Raw genomic sequence first — 19086 nt, forward strand, 5'->3', positions numbered from 1 at the left:
GTCCCGCACCTCAGACACCATCTTGTTCCAAATGTCCATTATGGGTTTTTGCCATATTTAACCTGGGGAAACCCCGAGCCCAGACCAGGAGACATTGTCACCTTACCAGGGCAGGAAAACGTCAGGGCAAGTGGGGTTACAGTTAACGGAAGTCGAATCCCAATTGCCCGTCTGACAGCCGAAACCCAATTCAACTACATTAACCCTTTTGGGTTCCAAATGCCTACTATGGTTAAGGATGCACCTCATTTTCTAACAAGAAAAATGGACGCTCAACGGCATGCTAAAGTTAAGTCGCCTGCTTGAGTATAATATGATCCAAGGCATGTAACATGGTTGCACCATTTTTTTTATTAGCATGGTTTACCATTTTGATTCTTCTCCGGTGTCTGAACCAAAATTTTTGTGGACTCGATGCTGCAGATGTTTGATACAGCATCTAACAGACATTAAACTTTCAACTGCGAAAGTAACAAATCAAAGTTATTTATTTCATAGCCAAACTGGGGCATGACCCTACTCTGGCTATCTAACAGGACGTATCCACCCTACTAAGAATGAACAGTGTATACCACGGTCAAGAGGAAGAATTCCATGCAAATGATCACTCAGGAGGTCACCAATCCATGTCAGATAGACAAGCCACCTAGAAGCAACTGGAGAAGTAATGGATAGGATTCAGTACCTATCGGACTATAGCAAAGTCAAAATGCTGGGATTTAGCATTATCCGGTTCTAACTTATTTTTTTAGATTTATAACCCGAAAAAACCACACCCGACAAGAAGACCTGGTCGCACTGGCTAAGCCACCTGCAGCATAAAACTCTGAGGCTAGAACCCCTGCCCCTAGTGCCTATGCTACGCACTGGCTTGTGCAGAGGGGCAACACCCACGGGAATCAAACCTTAACTGCTCGTCTAGCAGACAAGGCCCCACCCCACTACGCCAACCCCCCTGGGCATCCGGCTCTAACTTGGATTGGGAGATTCCCAGCCAAATCAACATACAAATAGGTTTCAATCTTAACATGTAAAATGCCTTGTCATGATTTCAGAAATCTTTTACCAGATCCAACTATTTACCAAATATGGACTGCCAGCTACCACATACACCACCTCTCTCTCTCTCTCAGCATGAACGAATCATCTTTTTTTCCAAAACTGATTTAAAGAGTCAAACCCATGGTACTCGTCGTGCAATCCACCTTGCAACTAAAAAATGTAAATGCTTTAAACAACACTAGAACTTCCTCCAACACCGCAAAATTTGGAGCGCATGTCCACATGAAGGAAAACTTCATCGAAAGCCGAAGGGAATATGCCACCTCAAGCACCAACATCGATTTCCTTGACAAGAATCGGCTGCACATATTCCTCTTCCTCTTTCGGAGTGTGGATGGTGACCAGATCAGGCAAAGGTGTGGTTGGTCCTTGCTTTCCTTTTGGATCCCAATCCAGCTCACTTTGATACCAAGAACACCCTGGTTTGATTAAGAGAAATTATCAATAACTAAATCTTGACCATGTTATCAGTTATATGTTAACAACAGTGTAAGCACATCAGCCAAAACAAACAAGCTATTACACATCCAGATTTTGATAAATAAAATCAAAATACCACATGTTTGAACATGGAAATTGTTAGTTAAAAGAAGACACCTTTTTTCCACTAGAATCAACATCAACCAACAAAACTGCACAATATATATTGGAGATTGACTGAGTCTAGCAAATCAAGCATTTGATGTGGGTTTTAAAGAACAAAAACTGGCTCATAGGAAAAAAGCATATACCATTGAAAAATTATCTACAATTTCTCCCTGCAAGCAAAATAGTACAAGTTAAAGCTCCACAATCCTGTAAAATTGTTTGGTGATTAGAGCCAAACAACTACTGAAACATTGATTATGATTGCTGACTAGAACACACACACCTGTTTGTGTGTGTGTATGAAAGTTTAATAAGCAATAAAGAAACACTTGTTGCAAATCACTTACCGAAGTAATGATGCTTCATTTATATATAATTCAGTTAAAAGTTACCAAAAAGCTCCAAAGCCCGCAGAGTCAATAGCAACAAATAGAGTCAGTGGATTTCATTTTTTTTACTGTTCCACGTAAACTGCATGCTGTCACGTTCCTCTTAGATGCAAGTGGAAAACCACAAAATTGAAAAGCCAAATTCTGTCATTTTTTTTAATATCCCCAGTTGTTTAATGTAAGTTCATGAAGAATCTATCAAAGAAAAAGTTCTATCAAAGAAAAAGTTCATGAAGATGGATAAGATCACATTAATTGTTTTCAAACACACAATCTCCACAAAAAATTTACAGAACTAAGAAAATTCACTGAAAAGTTGACAAGTACTTTCTAGCTCATTGCATATTATGGAAGACACTAATTGGGCAGTTTTTCTTGTGCACAAAGAAGTAACTGATAATAACAGCACTGACGCTGATGTTAAAACTGACCTGTCTCAACAAAACTGTTAAATTATGTATTCAAACCATGTAACCTATTATATATATAAGGTAATACATATACATATATTAATATATATGTATATGTATCTACTTTATATATATATATAATATTTTATAATAATAGTCATAGGGGTAGTTTGGTCTTTTTATGCATATTCAATTTCTTGAATATGATTGTAATTTATTTTTGCAATTTCTTTTTCTTTTTCTTTTAAATCTTTTTATTTCTTTTTAGTACAATGCACTTTACCTTGGGGGGCCAACACACTAGTCGTTGTGTGACCGTTGGAGGGGCTCCAACGACCGTGTGGAGCCCCTCCCAAGGCTCTCTCTTGCCCTATAAATAGGGGCCTCTTTCCTTGTATTTGCAAGCTTGTGGGATTATAGCCCAAGCTCTTTTAGTGGAACTTATGACTTTTGGGTTCACATTTGCGCATTTGTGAGTTTGTATTGTGCTCTTTGTGCACAAGTGTTCTTGTTGTGCTCCAAGAATATCGTAATATTGTTCTTGGTATCTTGTTGAAGATACTTTTACAAAAACATGCTTCATAACTGAGTCAATGTACTCATTGACGGGTTGACCAGATGAAATCATATACCCATCCTTAAACTTCATTGATTTGGCACGTTGAGCCCTCAGCTTTCCACTGACAATGACCTGACATGTGATTTTAGTTAGTTTCAAAAGCAATCAATCAACTAATTATGCACACACACACAAAGATTAACAAACCTCACATCCCTTTGCACCACTCTCCATAACGAAACGTAATACTCCATAACAAGCCCTGGAATAATATCAGCAGAATGAATCCCAAAAATAAGCAACCTGAATTAGGCAAAAAAAAGGAACACTATTTCTGTCAAGTTTATCTCAAGCAAACATTTACTAGGTCACGAACAAAGACAAAAACTTGGGGGAAACACTACTGTATTTTTTACTTCACCATTGGTCTCCATGGCTGTATTGATTGACTCAACAAAAAGTTTTCAACTTTTACAAACATTAATTTTTTGGCATACCAGGCAAAATATGGATCTCCAAATGAGATTTTCCTACAAAACACCTCATACACCTTGGTTTACACTTATTAGGATATTTTCCCAAAAACAGATTTTCCCTCTGTTTTTCTTTTTCCAAAACCATTTAAACATTATAGGTAATTTTCCCCAAAACACATCTGCTCCTTTCACTTATTCCAAAACCAAAATTCAAAACCATATCACGCTTTTATCTAAAGCCAAGACAAAACAATTAAAAATAAAGTTGCAATTTGCAAAAGGATTTCCGACATTTAAAATCCAGAGACAATCTTTCCTATTGAAAATAAAAAAATTGAGCAAAATCAGTCCAAATTGGAATGGGAAGCCAATATTATCTGTAACAGGGCATAAAAAAAGCAAGCTCTTCAATTCAATCTGCACAGAAAAGAAAGAGAAAATGAACAAAAGAATCCGTTTGTGGGATCAGAGATTTGAGAAAAAGTATCAGTCAGGATTCGATCAGAAACACGGACCAAAATAAGGATGTCATCATCTCCCCACGGATCCATTTGTGCTATTGAAGAGAGAGGATTAGAGAAAAAATGAGCAATTGGGAAAAGAACATTAAGAAGAATTCTGTAACAAAAGAAAAATCAAAACCCCAAACTCTAGGAACAAAAAACAAGATAATCAAAGAAGAGAGAACATGCCATCAGACTTAAATACGAAGTGAATCACCTTTGATCATATTGTTGCAGTATTTTCCTCATCACTTGACAGATTCTCTTCTATGCTCTTATAAGTTTTTAGAGAGAAAGAGAGGTTGCCACAGGAGGGCTGAAGAAAGGGGAGATAGAGGAGAGAATCGGGAGGGTGAGAGGAGGGTCAGGTGGGGTATATACCTCAGACCCCCCGACTCCTTGATTTTCATTAAACATAAAAAAACCTTGTCCCCCCCTGTCCCAGACATTGTTGCTAGGGGAAGGGGTCACCGTCTTGTGGGACACGCAATCAAACTAGCCCTTGAAGAACACAATGGATCATGCTACCAGGTTCTCTAATTGGGCCATGATCTACAACAACCAAAGACATAAGATCATATAGGCACCACACCCAGAAACCTGTAGCTCATGGAGCTAATGTTATTCATTAATGTATTATAATGGCAAACTTTGCATCTTTACATATTTATCAGTGATGAAGACACGGATGCATATGAGAGCTATGTATACAAATGACATGGATGACACAAAGACAGAAAGCATTACAACTGAATGTGACACTGAGCCATGACATCAATGTTTCGTTCAAATGCTTGCAGGGCAAAAGAAAAATGAGAAGACGTCCCAAGTCTCACACGAAAGTACTTGCTCATTAAACTATCAACTTGTTACATTGGTTTTGATACCAATTTCTGGAGACAAAAGTGTTACACCATATTCCAAGCACAAGCTTAGACATTTCAGTATCATAGCATAGGCTACTCAATTCAACAATTTAAAAACTAATATTTAAGCTTTCACGTTTGACAATAACAATACCTTGATGGCTTGTTTTATAAAAACATGATCTAGCCAATGATTTACAGTCCTAAAAAATTTATTCTCAGTATTAGAAAAAAGAAAAAAAGGACCAGCATATCACATGGAAATGAAGGCTTAGTACACAAGAGCACAAGCAGAAAAGATGGTTAGACAAACAGGATTAGGGCGTTCACACTTTCTTGAAAATCAAGGGGCCTGACAATACTATTAAATGGCATAAGAGAGGACATCCAGAGGAATCAAGAACCGATCAGTAATACTATCAATAATAAGAATAGTAATTTGAACAAGATTTTTATATCAAAGAAGATACTGTGTGTTTGTAAGGTTATATTTTACTTGTAAAGTGACACGTCAATTAGCTTAGAAAAACTGATACCAAATGGAATAGGGAAAGAGAGAGAGAGAGTTGCTTCAATTCCAAATCAAGGCCTTGTCCAATAAAGTTCTGTTATTCTATGGCCACTAAACTCACCTAGGTGCATAATGTGAGCACATAACAGACACGCTACGGCCCAGTTCATTGCACAAGATGGAACTTCACTTTTTTCCTTTTCTGACAACTCTGTTAAGCAAGGAACCCAACATGGTAAGAACAAGATGAGCTCAGCTTGCCTTTGATATGATCATTATTTTATTACATCAATGAAGATTTTTTTCCACACCTTGAGGACAAGGTGTGTACCAAAGGAGAAGAAATGCTATGACCCTATGCTAATGAGATGGACCCGAGAACAAAAATAAAGTCACATTATAATGAAATAGGTAGTTGAACTGGATATTACGAGTGGTCAACTTTATATAGAATCTTTAAATACAGGGTCTACCATATAATGATGAATTATGGTCGTTGAATGCTAATGTAAGCTCACCCCCTTTTAGGGAAAGTTGGATCTCTCTCTCTCTCTCCACCATAATTACGGATACGGCTCATAACAATTGGTATCAGAGCAAGAGCATTCTTGAGCAGAGGATGATAATTGAAAATCACGAAGGGTTCATTGTCACATGGACTCTCTGTTGCGTGCAAAGGCCACGAAAACGCTATTGCACACATAAATTAAGCATAATCAAGTATTAAGGATATGCTTTTGATACTCAATAGATTAAAGCAAAATTTCAAAAAACATTCTTGTCTTGTAATGGTTGTTCTGGGTGCTATTGAAGTGTTCATCACACTATCAAAGAGTTTGCTTCTTGTCCCAATAAATTATGGCTTGAAATATACACCAAGAATTTATGGCTGACAATATTTTTGTGTTTTAAGCCTAACAAAGATGAGTTTGAGCATGAACGGTTTACGATGATGAACCTTTCAGTTATGCTATTGTTAGATTGGGGAAATGAATATGAATCAAACAAGATAAACACTATGTCACATGGATATGGGAAAGTCTCTCTCTCTCTCTCTCTCTCTCTCTCTCTCTCTCTCTCTCTCTCTCTATATATATATATATATATATATATATATATATATATATATATGTGTGTGTGTGTGTGTGTGTGTGACATTTTTAAATGAAAGAAAAGAAAATAACATTTTAAATGTAAAAAAGGGATAAATCAATTGTTTCCTATTATTATAAAAGGGAAGGAACTACTTTGTAACCCCTACTCCCACCACCTTTCTCTCCCTCTATAGATACGAAGGATGTCATTTTAAAAAAGAATGTTAATTCTTCATCGTTTTGTGATAGAATGTGTTTTTTAGATAGTCCAGTACTCGAAAGCCACGAGCCTAAACATTATTAATAATTTAATACGACCTTAGAGGAGACGGGTGCTCGTCGGCTTGAAAACATGTGTTACAAGCATTCAGATATCAACTCATGCATAGCTGTGTCATTTTGGTGAAGATTGTACTATAGAACAAGAGACCAACAACATACAATTACCTTTCTCTTATCCACTTTATCGATGAAAGCCACAGTATCAATAGCAAAGTGTAATATATTTTGAGGTACAACTAAAAAAAAAGTCTTGACACCAAGCAAGAATGACATCCTTGTCATTAAGTAATCTTAAGGCTGAGAGACAGATATAGGCTTTGATTTCTCAACCACCACTAAGAAGTCGCATCTTACTTCAACAAGGCACACATTTGGTTTATCATAGTATCCACTATCCTTGAACCTTCTTTTGTGAACAGTGTTGTGAAAAGCATTGAGGTGTAGCAAGGTGCTCCACCAAAAACTGAGGAGAGGCATAAGCCTTGAGGCATAATGCATAAGCCTCAATTTTTTTTTGAAAACTTTAAAAAAATTATTAAAAAATTATCTAAAAATACAAATAAATAAAGAAATGCTTTATTTATCTTTAATATTAACATTCTTCTTCTTCTTCCTTTCTTTTTTTCTCACGCCTCAGGCTGGCGCCTTGAGGTGTGCCTTTTGCGCCTCAAGGCATGTTTTTAATAACACTGTTTGTGAACAACAATGAAGTCATAAGTATTTACAGGTGCATCATGAAACAATAATTGATGAAAAAATTATGGGCGGCAAATTCATGTCGTGCAATATATCGAAATATCTCATTGTTGTCTGAGAATCTATTTTTGAAGTCAACAAATCTTTTAGCAGCCTCTTCAAGGTAACAAGCAAATCAGTTGCAGCAGCTTTAATAGATTTAGGAGGATATGACATAAACATTGCAGGGAAAAGAAATAAAAGTTCTTCCGCTTAAGTGTTGTTGTTTATCATGTCACACTGACACTCCATTGCACTTGCTGTACCCATGTCAACACAGGTGCGGGTATGCGCCGGGTCATCCAATCCTGACCCGAACAATTTTTTTTCTGCGTGTTGACCTGGGTGGGGGAAGAGAGAGAGAGAGAGCATTCAATAAACCATAATTAATTACATAGTACATCCCTTTATTTAAGGACCTCACCCTAACAAAAACCATAATGCATTACATAGTAAATCCCTTTATTTAAGGACCTCACCCTAACAATACGCATCTAAATCATCCTTAATACTTTATCAAACTACCTATCCCATTAAAGTATGGTCTTTGTTCCTATCACCACACTCCCCTTATCAATCCAATGTTGTAGCATCCTTCCTTCTGCCTTAAAATACACCTTGTCCCAAAGGTGTTGAAAAAAAAATCTTTGCAAATGCAACAAGCAACGACCAAAGCAAAGGCATACTGTGCATCTTGTTCTTTGTGTCCTGCTTTTGTTGATTAAACTCAAGAACAATAAGAGCACAATAATGGTACATCTGTATAATCATTGTTGACAAGTCTCTTTATAGCTTACCAAGCAATTCTACAGCCATCAGCTTATGAGATCCTTCTTCAAAAATAAAAAAAAATAACCGTTTTTGCACTACACAAAAAGATCTTGGCAAGACCCAAGCCCAAGCAATAGGCATTGTTGACAGGGTTGTTATGCATAGCCTCAAGAAGCCCAGCAACAATTTTGAATTTCAAGTTTGAATCTGGTAAAAACCTCAATGAACAACAAGTCACTGCATGCACAGATGGAGGTAAAATCAATACCAAAGCACTACTAGCAAATACCATGTTAACATAAACGGATCCATTAGCCAATTCACAAATAACCTTGAGATAATGCTCAGCAAACTTATTAAAGCCTTTATCTCTAATTTATGATGACCTTTTATAACCAAGAAGCACTATAGCTCTTCTCATCCAACAGAACATGAATGATTGCCAAGATTGCAATAGCAATGTTAAGTGAAATATATTTCTTGACAATTGTAAAGAATCAACCATTTCCATATTACTGAACCATCAAATCATGTCTGCAACTTAGCCAACTCATTAAGAGGCCATGCACCTTCTGCGCGTAGAGAACTAGGAGACGAACTCAAGCAACTCAAAGTTGCACCTGAAAATTCCCAGCTTCTCCGCTTGAGCTTCCTGACAAAAACAAAATATGTGGATAGACACCTAGCATCTTATCAATGCTACTAACATTAATTTTGTTTTCCTTTATAAATCTATGTCTTGCCATGTGCTCAGGAGATATAAGCCCTACCCTCACACATTTTATTACCTTGAGTAGTTCTGCATCATATTCAGAAGTAAGCAAACTCACAATGCTACCCTTAAAACTGGGAATTACTCATTGAACAAGTTCTACCTCAAAAGGAGAGCAACCCAAAAGCATCTTACATGAGCATATCCATTAAAATTCATGATCAACACGTCCAGGAAATACAACTTCTACATACACTTCTTTTAAGGCTTCAAGATATCCGCTGACATCCATTGCTCCACAATATAATGGGATAAACAAGCTATTTGCAATGATAGGTTCCTGAGAGTAGCTTAAGACCTACGTCACACGGGTACAGATACGCATACGAAGGATACGACACGGCAATTCCAAAAAATGTGGGTACGGGGACACAGCGATTATATATATATATATATATATATATATATATACACAAAAAAAAAATTCAAAAAATAAAAATCCATTTTTCCAACAAGACAACAACATAAATTAATTTAACATTTAACAACCAACTAAACCAGTAACAGGCTAACAATTTTTATTCAAAGAATCAAATTTCAATAACAAGTAAAGTCATAACCAACAAATTAACATTTAAGAAACAAGCTATAACAAGCTAATTCAAAGCAAAAATACCACATAAGATTCAAACAAAATCAAGAACCAACCTATGTAAACTGATATAAAAATGAAATAATCTAAATATATTCTGAATCTGAACTAATTTATATTCTGAAAATATATAAATATATTCAGTCTGAAATATCTAAATAATCTATATTCAGTCTAAAAATATCTAGAGTGTTAGATATATTCAGTAGAAAATATCTAATAATCTATATTCTGTCTGAAAATAGATAATTTATACAGTTTGAATATCTAATAAATAATAATCCATATACAGTCTGAATATCTAATAGTTTACTATTCTTAATGGTGCGGAAAATGTCTAAATAATCTATATTCAGTCTGAAAATATTTAAACAAATATGCTATAGTGAATATAAACTGATAATATATAATAAAATGAATACAAACTGAAAATATATACTAAATACAAAATGAAAATATAAACTGAACATAATGTAAATTATAAACTGAAAAATGAAAATATAAACTAAATGTATGAAAATATAAATGGAAAACACCGTAAAAAAACTGAAAACACCCTATATCAGTCGCCAAGAGATGCTCCTACCTCTTCATCGACCACAGGAGGTCGCTGGGGTGTTGGAGGTCGCTGAAATGTCGAGAGAGAAAGAGAGAGAAGGGGAGGAAGAAGAGAAAAAGGGGAGAAACAAGATGGGGAATCGAGGGGCAGACAAAGGAGGAAATCGAGAGAGAGAGATGAGAGAGGCAAATCGAGAGCAAGACCAGGGAGAGAGAGGGTCTAGGGCATCGGAAGAGCGGAGAGAGAGGGAGGGGGTGGTTTTATCGGGTGAGGTGGGACCAAAATGGCCCCACCGTCAAACCAAGTTTTAACGCAGACCCGACCTGGCGCAGTGCGGGACCCAACCCGGCACAGTGCGGGACCCAACCCGTGGTGTACCCGCAATGCACCTGGTACCCACTAATCATGTCGACACGAATACAGCGACCTCCCAGGCGCGTCTATGTGAGATAGTTCAAGACATGCTCCACAATAAAAATCCATGTGATACAGGAATCAGCTTTCCAAAGATGACCAAGGCCTTCAAGTCCAAGACCTATAGTTGGAGTATGGCTCTCAATGCATGCAGATACAAATAAGACTGGATCAACACATTTGTCCACATCTTTCTTACACATGTCAAGGATAGAAGCAGCAATGCTAATGCATGCATCGCTCTATGAGGTGAATTTAAGAAATGTACCATCATGCAATTCCTTGGAAATTATCAAAGACATTATTTGAGGCCTCCAATGTTGGACAAAGCAAGCAAAAAAGAATACTGACTTTACACCCTTGCAAAGCATTGGAGATAACATCTGAAATCAAGGGTGACACAAGAGAATGTGATGCCAATGATGAAAAAAAACTCAAGTTTGAGCAAAATCTTGAGTGTGCCTTCCGGTGGCAATATTCAGGCTACTCTTACTATTGGTATGACAATAAATTGATGACTTTCCATGACCAAGATTTAACCAAACCCATGCTCTACCCAGCAAAGATTTAGACCTTTTGCTTTCAATACTGGAAATAAGAACATAAAGGGATCAGGATGTATTTGCATCATATAATGTATGAAAAGCAAGACCTAGTAGATTAAAGCAGGAGGTGGGCAATATTATGATGAATTTGTATTGTAATGTATGAAAAGCAAGGCCTAGTATATTAAATCAGGAAGATTGGTGGCAGGTGCAGAAAAGTAGGATTAGGGGGTCTATTGAAAATAAAGAGGTTTGGCAAGAAAAAGAAATTTGGAACCAATCAATAATAATACCAGCACTAATAACGCACGGTATTGTTGTATCAAAGAAATTAGGGCATGTTTGACAAGAACAAGGTTAACTAGTGACGCGTCATTGCAAAAGGTGAAGATATAATTATGAAACATTATGTGGGTATAAGTGCCTGTATGTGTAACTAGTTTTCTTTCTTCTTTTAGCAACTCCCACCGTCAACATGCATGATAAGATAATAGCAGGATATTGCACTTTAACCAAGTTGTGTCATATTCAAACATCACCAGGGCTTATCCCGCAGACACCCGCCCATCTTCGCTATAGAGAGAGAGAGAGTGAGGAGCGTGTATGGTAAGCTACTATCAAGCACCTTCCAAGATATGAAAATGGTGCTATCAGCGAAACTTCCACCATTATTTTGTGCCTCCCATGAATCAGACAAACACATAAGTTGGTCTGGGATTATGAAGGCATGACATGTGGAAATGTTAATGACAGAAAAGAAACAACATTGAGTGGAAAAATCATCAGAGATACAGACTGTCACAGGGATTCGGCTAGCAGGGTGCCGCACCCGCGTCGACGCTACTCGATGTGGGTGCGGGTGCAGCACCGGGTGCGGTCAACCCGACCCTGGGCGCGGTCAATGCACCCAGGGTCATTTTGGTCCAATTCTCGGACTTAAAAAAAATTGCCACGAAATTTTTTTTGCCTTATATGTCACAGGGATTCTCCAACTAGGTGCCGCACCCGTGTCGCACCCACACCCGATGCAGTCAACCTGACCCTGTGTGCAGTCAATGCACCCAGGGTCATTTATGTCCAACTTTTGGACTTTATATATATATATATATATATATATGTATATATATATATATATATAATTTTTTATATTTTTGCCGCACCCCCCACCCAGGTTTTTTGAAAGTGCCGCACCCCCGCACCCGCACCCATGTGACATAGGATGCAGATGATAACCAAGAGTCAAGATGAACAACCACCATCAATAATGAGAGTTTAAATTGCTAGAAGAACCACATATAATGTGTTCAATAGTTATGAGGTTAAAGAGTTATTTCAAACTCTAGTTATCATCATCATATTCAAATGTCTTGCATTCTTTTGTCCTTTTAGCCAGCAATTAAATTAAAAGGAAAGAAAGATAAACCATTGACAATCTTCAGGCGTCGTATTTTCAGATATCACAAAACTTTGGGCTGCTGCTAAAACCTGTCAGGAGTTCCAAGCGAAAAGCCTATTTGAGGTGGTCACCTCCATATTCAACATTGTTCTCATTCAAGATGGCATGCTTTGGTTTGTCACTCAATTTCTATGGCATATATATATATATATATATATATATATATATATATATATATATATATATATATATATATATATATATATATATATATATATATACACACTCTCTCCAAGCAGGTATTCACAATCAAACAGTTACATGAATGGTAAGAATCGTAAGATAACAGCAGAATATCACACCATCTTTAACCAAGTTATCTCATATTCAATCCTCACCACAGTCTATTCCCCAGCTTCGCTGAGAGAGAGGGAGAGAGTTTGTATGGTAAGCCACTATCAAGCACCTCCCAGGAAATGAAATGGTACTATCAGGGAAACTTCCACCATCCTTTTATGCCTCCCATGAATCAGACAAAACACACAAGTTCGACTGGTATTATGAAGGCATCATGTAAAACAAATGTTACTGACATAAAAGAATTGACATTGAAGGGGGGAATCATGAGATATGCAAATGATAATCAAGTCAAGATCGTTACAAATGAACAACCACCAAAAAATAATGAGATTAAATTGCTAGAAGGCCCATATATAATGTGTTCAATGGTGATGAGGTTAAAGAGCTATTTCAAACTTTAATTCATCATCATCCTTTCCAAATTCCTTGCATTGCTTTTCCCTTCAGCAAGCAATTAAAAGAAAAGGAATGAAAGATCAATCATTGAGAATCTTCATGGATTGTATTTATTGTTAACAGAAAACCTTAACCTGGGGATGTTTGCTACCATAGTCGGCAAACCAGCTGACTCGATTCTAGTGGAGACCCAACCGAGTCACGGTTTCTGTATTACTCGTTTTCAACCCAAACTCGATAAGGACTCGGTCTAAACGGGTTCACTTGTCTGGGACTCGGCCTAAACCGGTTCATTCGGCCAATTTAAGTCTCTTTTATTGTTTGTCTTTTTAGAAGTTTGTGACCTTTGTTTTGGAAAGGAAAGTACTCAACCCAATCCAAACGAGACGTTTGTTGGGCTTCCAGCACATACATTTTGGGATTCTAACTCATGCATATCTTTATTTCTAAAAACCACAAGGCCATTAAATCTCTATTTCCAAAAACCAAAAAGCTATTTAAAGAAAGAAGCAGAAACCCAATGCAAATGAGACGTTGGTTGGGATTTCAACCTATGCATTTTGAAATTTTAGCCCATGCATATTCCTATTTTTAAAAGCAAAGCCTCCTCCTCGCCTTTCTCATGCAGTCCTTCTAGGCCTACTCTTTGTGCAGTTTTGGGAGGAAGGAAGTAATTAAAGCCTTGCAAGTTTTTCATGTTTGTGAAGAAACAATAAAAGTGCATGCAATTTATATTTTTCTTGTTTTTTTAAATGTATTTTTAAAGGGATTTTATTTTAAAATATATTAAAAAAAATAATTTGAGTCCTCCAGTTGACTCGTGAGTTACAACGAGTCATGATTTGGACCCCAAACATCTTTTACCTGGGTCACGGAGCGGGCCAACCATGTTTGCTACAACCAACAAGGAGTTGCTAAATGGAAAGACTATGAGAAGGCCACCTCCATATTGAATGTTGATGTTATCAGCAGCTGTTGTCATTTAAGATGGCAAGCCTGTGAGAAGGCCCACAATCTCTATTAGCTTACATTATTACATATAACTTTAACATATTTTGAAAATATAAAAGTACATAAGAGTTCAATTCCTATAAGTCAAAATTCAAGTTCATTAAGAAATACAAATGAAAGTCATACTAATGATAAAGCAATAGAAAAGAAAACCAGCAAACGGGTGCGGGTGCGGGTGCGGGTGCGGGTGCGGGTGCGGGTGCGGGTGCGGGTGCGGGTGCGGGTGCGGGTGCGGGTGCGGGTGCGGGTGCGGGTGCGGGTGCGGGTGCGGGTGCGGGTGCGGGTGCGGCACCTAGTTCTCTGTACGCATTGGAGTAACCCGTACTTCAACACCGGAGTACCCATCTTCTGCAAGCTCCCTGGTAAGGAATTCATTTAGCTCAGCATAGAAAACTCCATCTGCAACAAACTGAAGCAGCGAATTGCAAAATTATAAGCGAAGCAGGAGAAACTTGCAATAAAAGACACCGAACTAATAAAGAAACTATGTTGAAGTCATGCCATAGTTTATATCATCCAAGTATGCGGAAAGAAGTAAACAATAATTGCATGTACAGTTAAAACTAAACAATTAAGGACAGTGGTATACATGGACAGTGCGAACCTGATCTGACAGTAGATAAGTAAAACATGTACAACCTATCTTGACGATCTTTAGAAAGAGAAAAGAGCAACAAAAAAACAAATTAAAAGCAAGAGTGACACTCTTGCGTTATTTTCAACAACTAAAAATAAGTTTCAGAAAAATGGTGTGGCTTTTTTCATATAAATTGAGGCACCGAACCACCATGATTTATGGTGGTACATTCTTAATTTACACAGATCTAATCTCCAAACGCAAAAAAAAAACTTTGGACCATGTTTAGCATGATACATTTACTATTTTCATGTGTTCAAGTAGGCTCCAACATGCTGATCTCGGCCGCTCACAAAACAATAACATTTCAGAACCCATTTGTAGCATAAAGCTTTGAACGAACAAAAACAAATGAATAGTTTTAAAAAGAAAGGGAAAAGGACAAATAGCATCCAAGAGAATCATCTAATTCATCATCCAAACAAGAAAGAGATCAGGTCTACGATCTGAATCTCGCCTCTTGTGGGGAGCTTGCAATTTTCAAATTGACTCGAGCAAATCAGGTTTTGAGAAAATGAAAGCATATATGAACCCACAAAGAGAGAGAGAGAGTCCCAAGGGATTTTAGGGATAGGGAGAATACCTTCCGCTTCTTGCTAATCTGAGTCGCCATTAAGAGAGAGAGAGAGAGAGAGAGAGAGGGGGGTCTTGGGATTTCCGAAGACGAAGAAAAAGAGTCAAAAAGGGATCACAAACCCTAGCGGGAATCGCGTCTTCCGGCGTCGAAAGGGTTTCATCTTATTGGCCGGGTTGATGACGGAAATGCCCCTACGCCGGGCTGATTATTTACGAAACGAAGAGAGGAGATCGGGTGATAAAGCATATCACCATCCCGCTCGCGGTAAGCCATCGCCGCCGTCCACTGTAATGATCGGTGGAGCGCACTACAGATGGAGCAGGAAACAAAATGGGTCGGCAAGAGTCCGATGTCAAGTGAAAGAGTAGATCGCGGCCTGGGTTGGATCCAAAAGCTCGACTATACAATTGGTTCCACCGACCGTGTTGGAGCTCATTAACGTACTCAGTCTAAAAAACATGTTCCTGTATCCACATTTTTTTCGAAAACAATGCTATTTTTTGGAGGGCAGATCCACTGATCGGACCCGGTCTGATCACTAGCAGCCACGCCGCCCCTCCCTCCTGTGGGGATTTGGGATATGGCAATCAGTGATTAGGCCGAGTACCTTGGCAAAGGTCCACTCTTTCTGATCTTTATTTTTTGCCGCACACAGGCTCAACATTAGTTTCAGTTAGGTTTGGATCATATGTCAATTTTAATAGTGTGAATATTTAATTAAGGTTTTTATGTTTTTTTCTGAAATTAGCATTAGGCATGACATAAATATTTAATTACTATTTTTCTTTTCAATCTGCATTAAACATATTTCATGAATGCATTCTTGATTTTTGTTAGACTTTTAGGGGTTTTTTCAATTAGCACATCTAATAATGATATTAGGATTTGGGGTCTTTTATTTTTAATTGCATAAATATTTAGTTATGTTTTAAGGTTTTTGTGTTTTTTTTTTCCAGAAAGCATTAGTCATGGCATGAATATTTAATTAGGCATTTTTCTGCATTTTTTTTCAATAAACATTAAACATGACTCGATGAATGCATGCATGATTTTTGTTAGAATTTTAAAGGTTTTGATTTTTATCTAGGTATGGTGTTTGTTAGGATTTAGGGTTTCTTTTAATTTTTTAATGCCATAAATGTTCATACTTCAATTATATATTTTTCAAGCAAAATGGTACGAAGAACATACACTTAAGCTACAACTATTAGAAAAACGCTCACCTGTTCATTAAATTACGAAACACATAGAACATTCGTTCTATTCATTCTGTAACAAGCCCAATGTTTGTTTGACGGTACACAGAAGTTGTGTTCCAAAGAACAACGTTTGTTTTATGTTGTGCAGGGACAACATCGACACGCATGTATAATGCGTTGGATAACTTTGTTTTGGACTGTACGACTCGATCCGCCCATTATCATTCATGTTTTAACAAGTTTATTATGGATTTTAACCTTAGATATGGATCTAGAATTGAATCTAAATATGAAAAAAAAATAACCATAAAACAAATACGCAAACCATTTTTTATTGATATTTTAAGACTAAAATCTCATATTGGATTGGATTTAAAGCTCCAATTGTTTGATGGATTGGATTTAAAAACCCTAATTCAAATCATATTAAATCCTAAAACTATAAAAATCAAATTAACTATAAAAAACCTTAATTCAAATCCTATTAAATCATAAAACTACAAAATCAAATTAAACATAGAAACAAAAGAAATTCAAAATGTTCACCTTTGTTGTGTTCGGTTTATTAGATTAGAAGCCTTTGCAACTTTGTTCTCTTGATCACTGAATTCAATGAAACCACAAATTATGAACTAAATCTACAAATGGAAACCAACCAGTTCATAATTGAGTTTACCCAAAACTAGATAAGCCCTTCCAAATAGGTTGAGACACCATCAATTTGGTTTACCACATCAGGATTGGAGGCTTATTTGCAGGTTTCTTGAAAATATAATTAGCAAAAGAATCTCAAATAAACACTATTTCAAACTCCAAAATAAACACAATTTCAAAGTCCAAAAGAATCTGAACCGGGACGAGAAAGAACACAGCACCAAGGAAATCTTATGTCAGATACAAGAAACCAAAAAAAATATGTTGGAGCAAATTCCACAGGTTCAGATATAGTCCAGTTCCGTATTGGATCAGGCTAATACATAACTAGGACTAGAGTCTGCATATCTCTAATCTTATATGTCACCCAGTCAAGGCTACCCAGATAGGCCTGTACATGAGTTGAGCTGCTTCAGAACCTGGGCTATTTGAGCTCAGCTCAAACTTGGCAAACTCAAGCTTACGTATTACATAGAATTTTTTTAAATGACTGTACTGTCCTTGTAAAATAGTGCATTTTCTTAAATACCTAAAAAATTGACAAAATTTTCTGCATATCTAAAATTTTGACTCTCCATTTTTTAGTACATTTTACTCTTCCTCAAATACAACAAGACCTTTGCAACTGTGATACTTGAGAATGTCCACAAAATGTGCGAACCTCCTTGAAAAAAAGGCACAAGCAAGGCACGTATTGTATTTATAAATGTCTTCCTACATGTGCCATTTTTTTTATAAGGACATTCGCAAATGTATAATGCATGACATTCATAAATGTGAGAGTATTCACACATTTGGGGGACCTTCACAAAGGTCCCAAAAATGTGTGAACCTCCTTTAACTAAAAGCTCTCACAATAGCAAAAAAAGGAGATCAGGTTGTATGTTCTCCCCGGAACACGAAGCCGCGTGTTCGGGTCCGAATCAGTGCCACATGGTACTCATCCAGCTGTTTATGTACGGTGAAAGATCTTGGGATCCACAATATTCCTTCATACACACTCAAACAGCCGAATGAGTGCCAGACCCCCAAACACGCGGCCCCATGCTCTAGGGGGAACATACAACCTGCTCTAGCAAAAAAATGGTATTTGCATAATCTTTAACTACTAAACATAATGTTCGTGCATTGACCAATAGACGGTCAACATGCAAAAGTGCTTTAAAACGTAGAAATGACTTTTTAGTGGCACTTCAAAATGCCATTAAAATCTCTTATAGGGATAAGCCCATCGTATTTTCAATTGGTTTTAGCTTTGAAGCGCAACTAATGGTCCCAACAGAACTTGGACCTTTAGTGGCACTTCAAAAGCACTACTAAATGACAAATGTCCTGTCACACATTATTTCATGCGAAATTCGCATGTTGAGGAGTTATATGACATTCACACGTTAAAATGTGTGAACTTAAAATCATATTTGTGAATGTGGTCACATATTTATGAATATAAGAATTTTTGTGCAAAATGAGTTAACCTAATCAATTGGATGACATTTGCATATCAGAATGTGCGAACTTAAAACCATATTTGTCAATGCAGTCACATATTTATAAATGTCCATCTTTTAAAGTAGTATTTTACAAAATACACCAATTTGCAAGGATAATACAGTCATTTTTCATTTTGCCTTTTCCCCCTACTGCTGAATACTTGTTAAAAGCAGTCAGGCAGGGCTATGAGACACTACTTTAAGAGCATAAACTGAATCTATTAAGCATAAGCTTGTC

The 19086-nt window shown here is 37.1% G+C and overlaps 1 long non-coding RNA gene and 4 other non-coding genes across 6 annotated transcripts; all 5 read right to left on the reverse strand.

Annotated features, from left to right (window-relative positions):
* Positions 1-1049: 1049 nt before the first annotated feature.
* Positions 1050-15632, reverse strand: LOC149813471 (uncharacterized). Of its 2 annotated transcripts, none has more exons than XR_016428371.1 (3): positions 15512-15632; positions 14584-14700; positions 1050-1481 (listed from the first exon to the last, which is right to left on the reverse strand). It is a non-coding gene; the product is annotated as an uncharacterized LOC149813471 (long non-coding RNA). The 2 variants fall into 2 exon arrangements; XR_016428372.1 differs by lacking the exon at positions 1050-1481 and adding an exon at positions 14145-14276.
* Positions 3946-4024, reverse strand: LOC149813472 (small nucleolar RNA SNORD18). Its single transcript, XR_016428413.1, has one exon. It is a non-coding gene; the product is annotated as a small nucleolar RNA SNORD18 (small nucleolar RNA).
* LOC149813473 (small nucleolar RNA Z199) lies at positions 4174-4245 on the reverse strand. Its single transcript, XR_016428389.1, has one exon. It is a non-coding gene; the product is annotated as a small nucleolar RNA Z199 (small nucleolar RNA).
* Positions 11726-11846, reverse strand: LOC149813474 (small nucleolar RNA snoR83). The gene has a single exon (XR_016428407.1). It is a non-coding gene; the product is annotated as a small nucleolar RNA snoR83 (small nucleolar RNA).
* LOC149813475 (small nucleolar RNA snoR83) lies at positions 12963-13083 on the reverse strand. The gene has a single exon (XR_016428408.1). It is a non-coding gene; the product is annotated as a small nucleolar RNA snoR83 (small nucleolar RNA).
* Positions 15633-19086: the final 3454 nt, after the last annotated feature.

This window comes from Nuphar pumila, chromosome 16, assembly GCF_984573655.1.
Source record: "Nuphar pumila chromosome 16, dmNupPumi1.hap1.1, whole genome shotgun sequence".
In the NCBI taxonomy this organism is placed as follows: domain Eukaryota; kingdom Viridiplantae; phylum Streptophyta; class Magnoliopsida; order Nymphaeales; family Nymphaeaceae; genus Nuphar; species Nuphar pumila.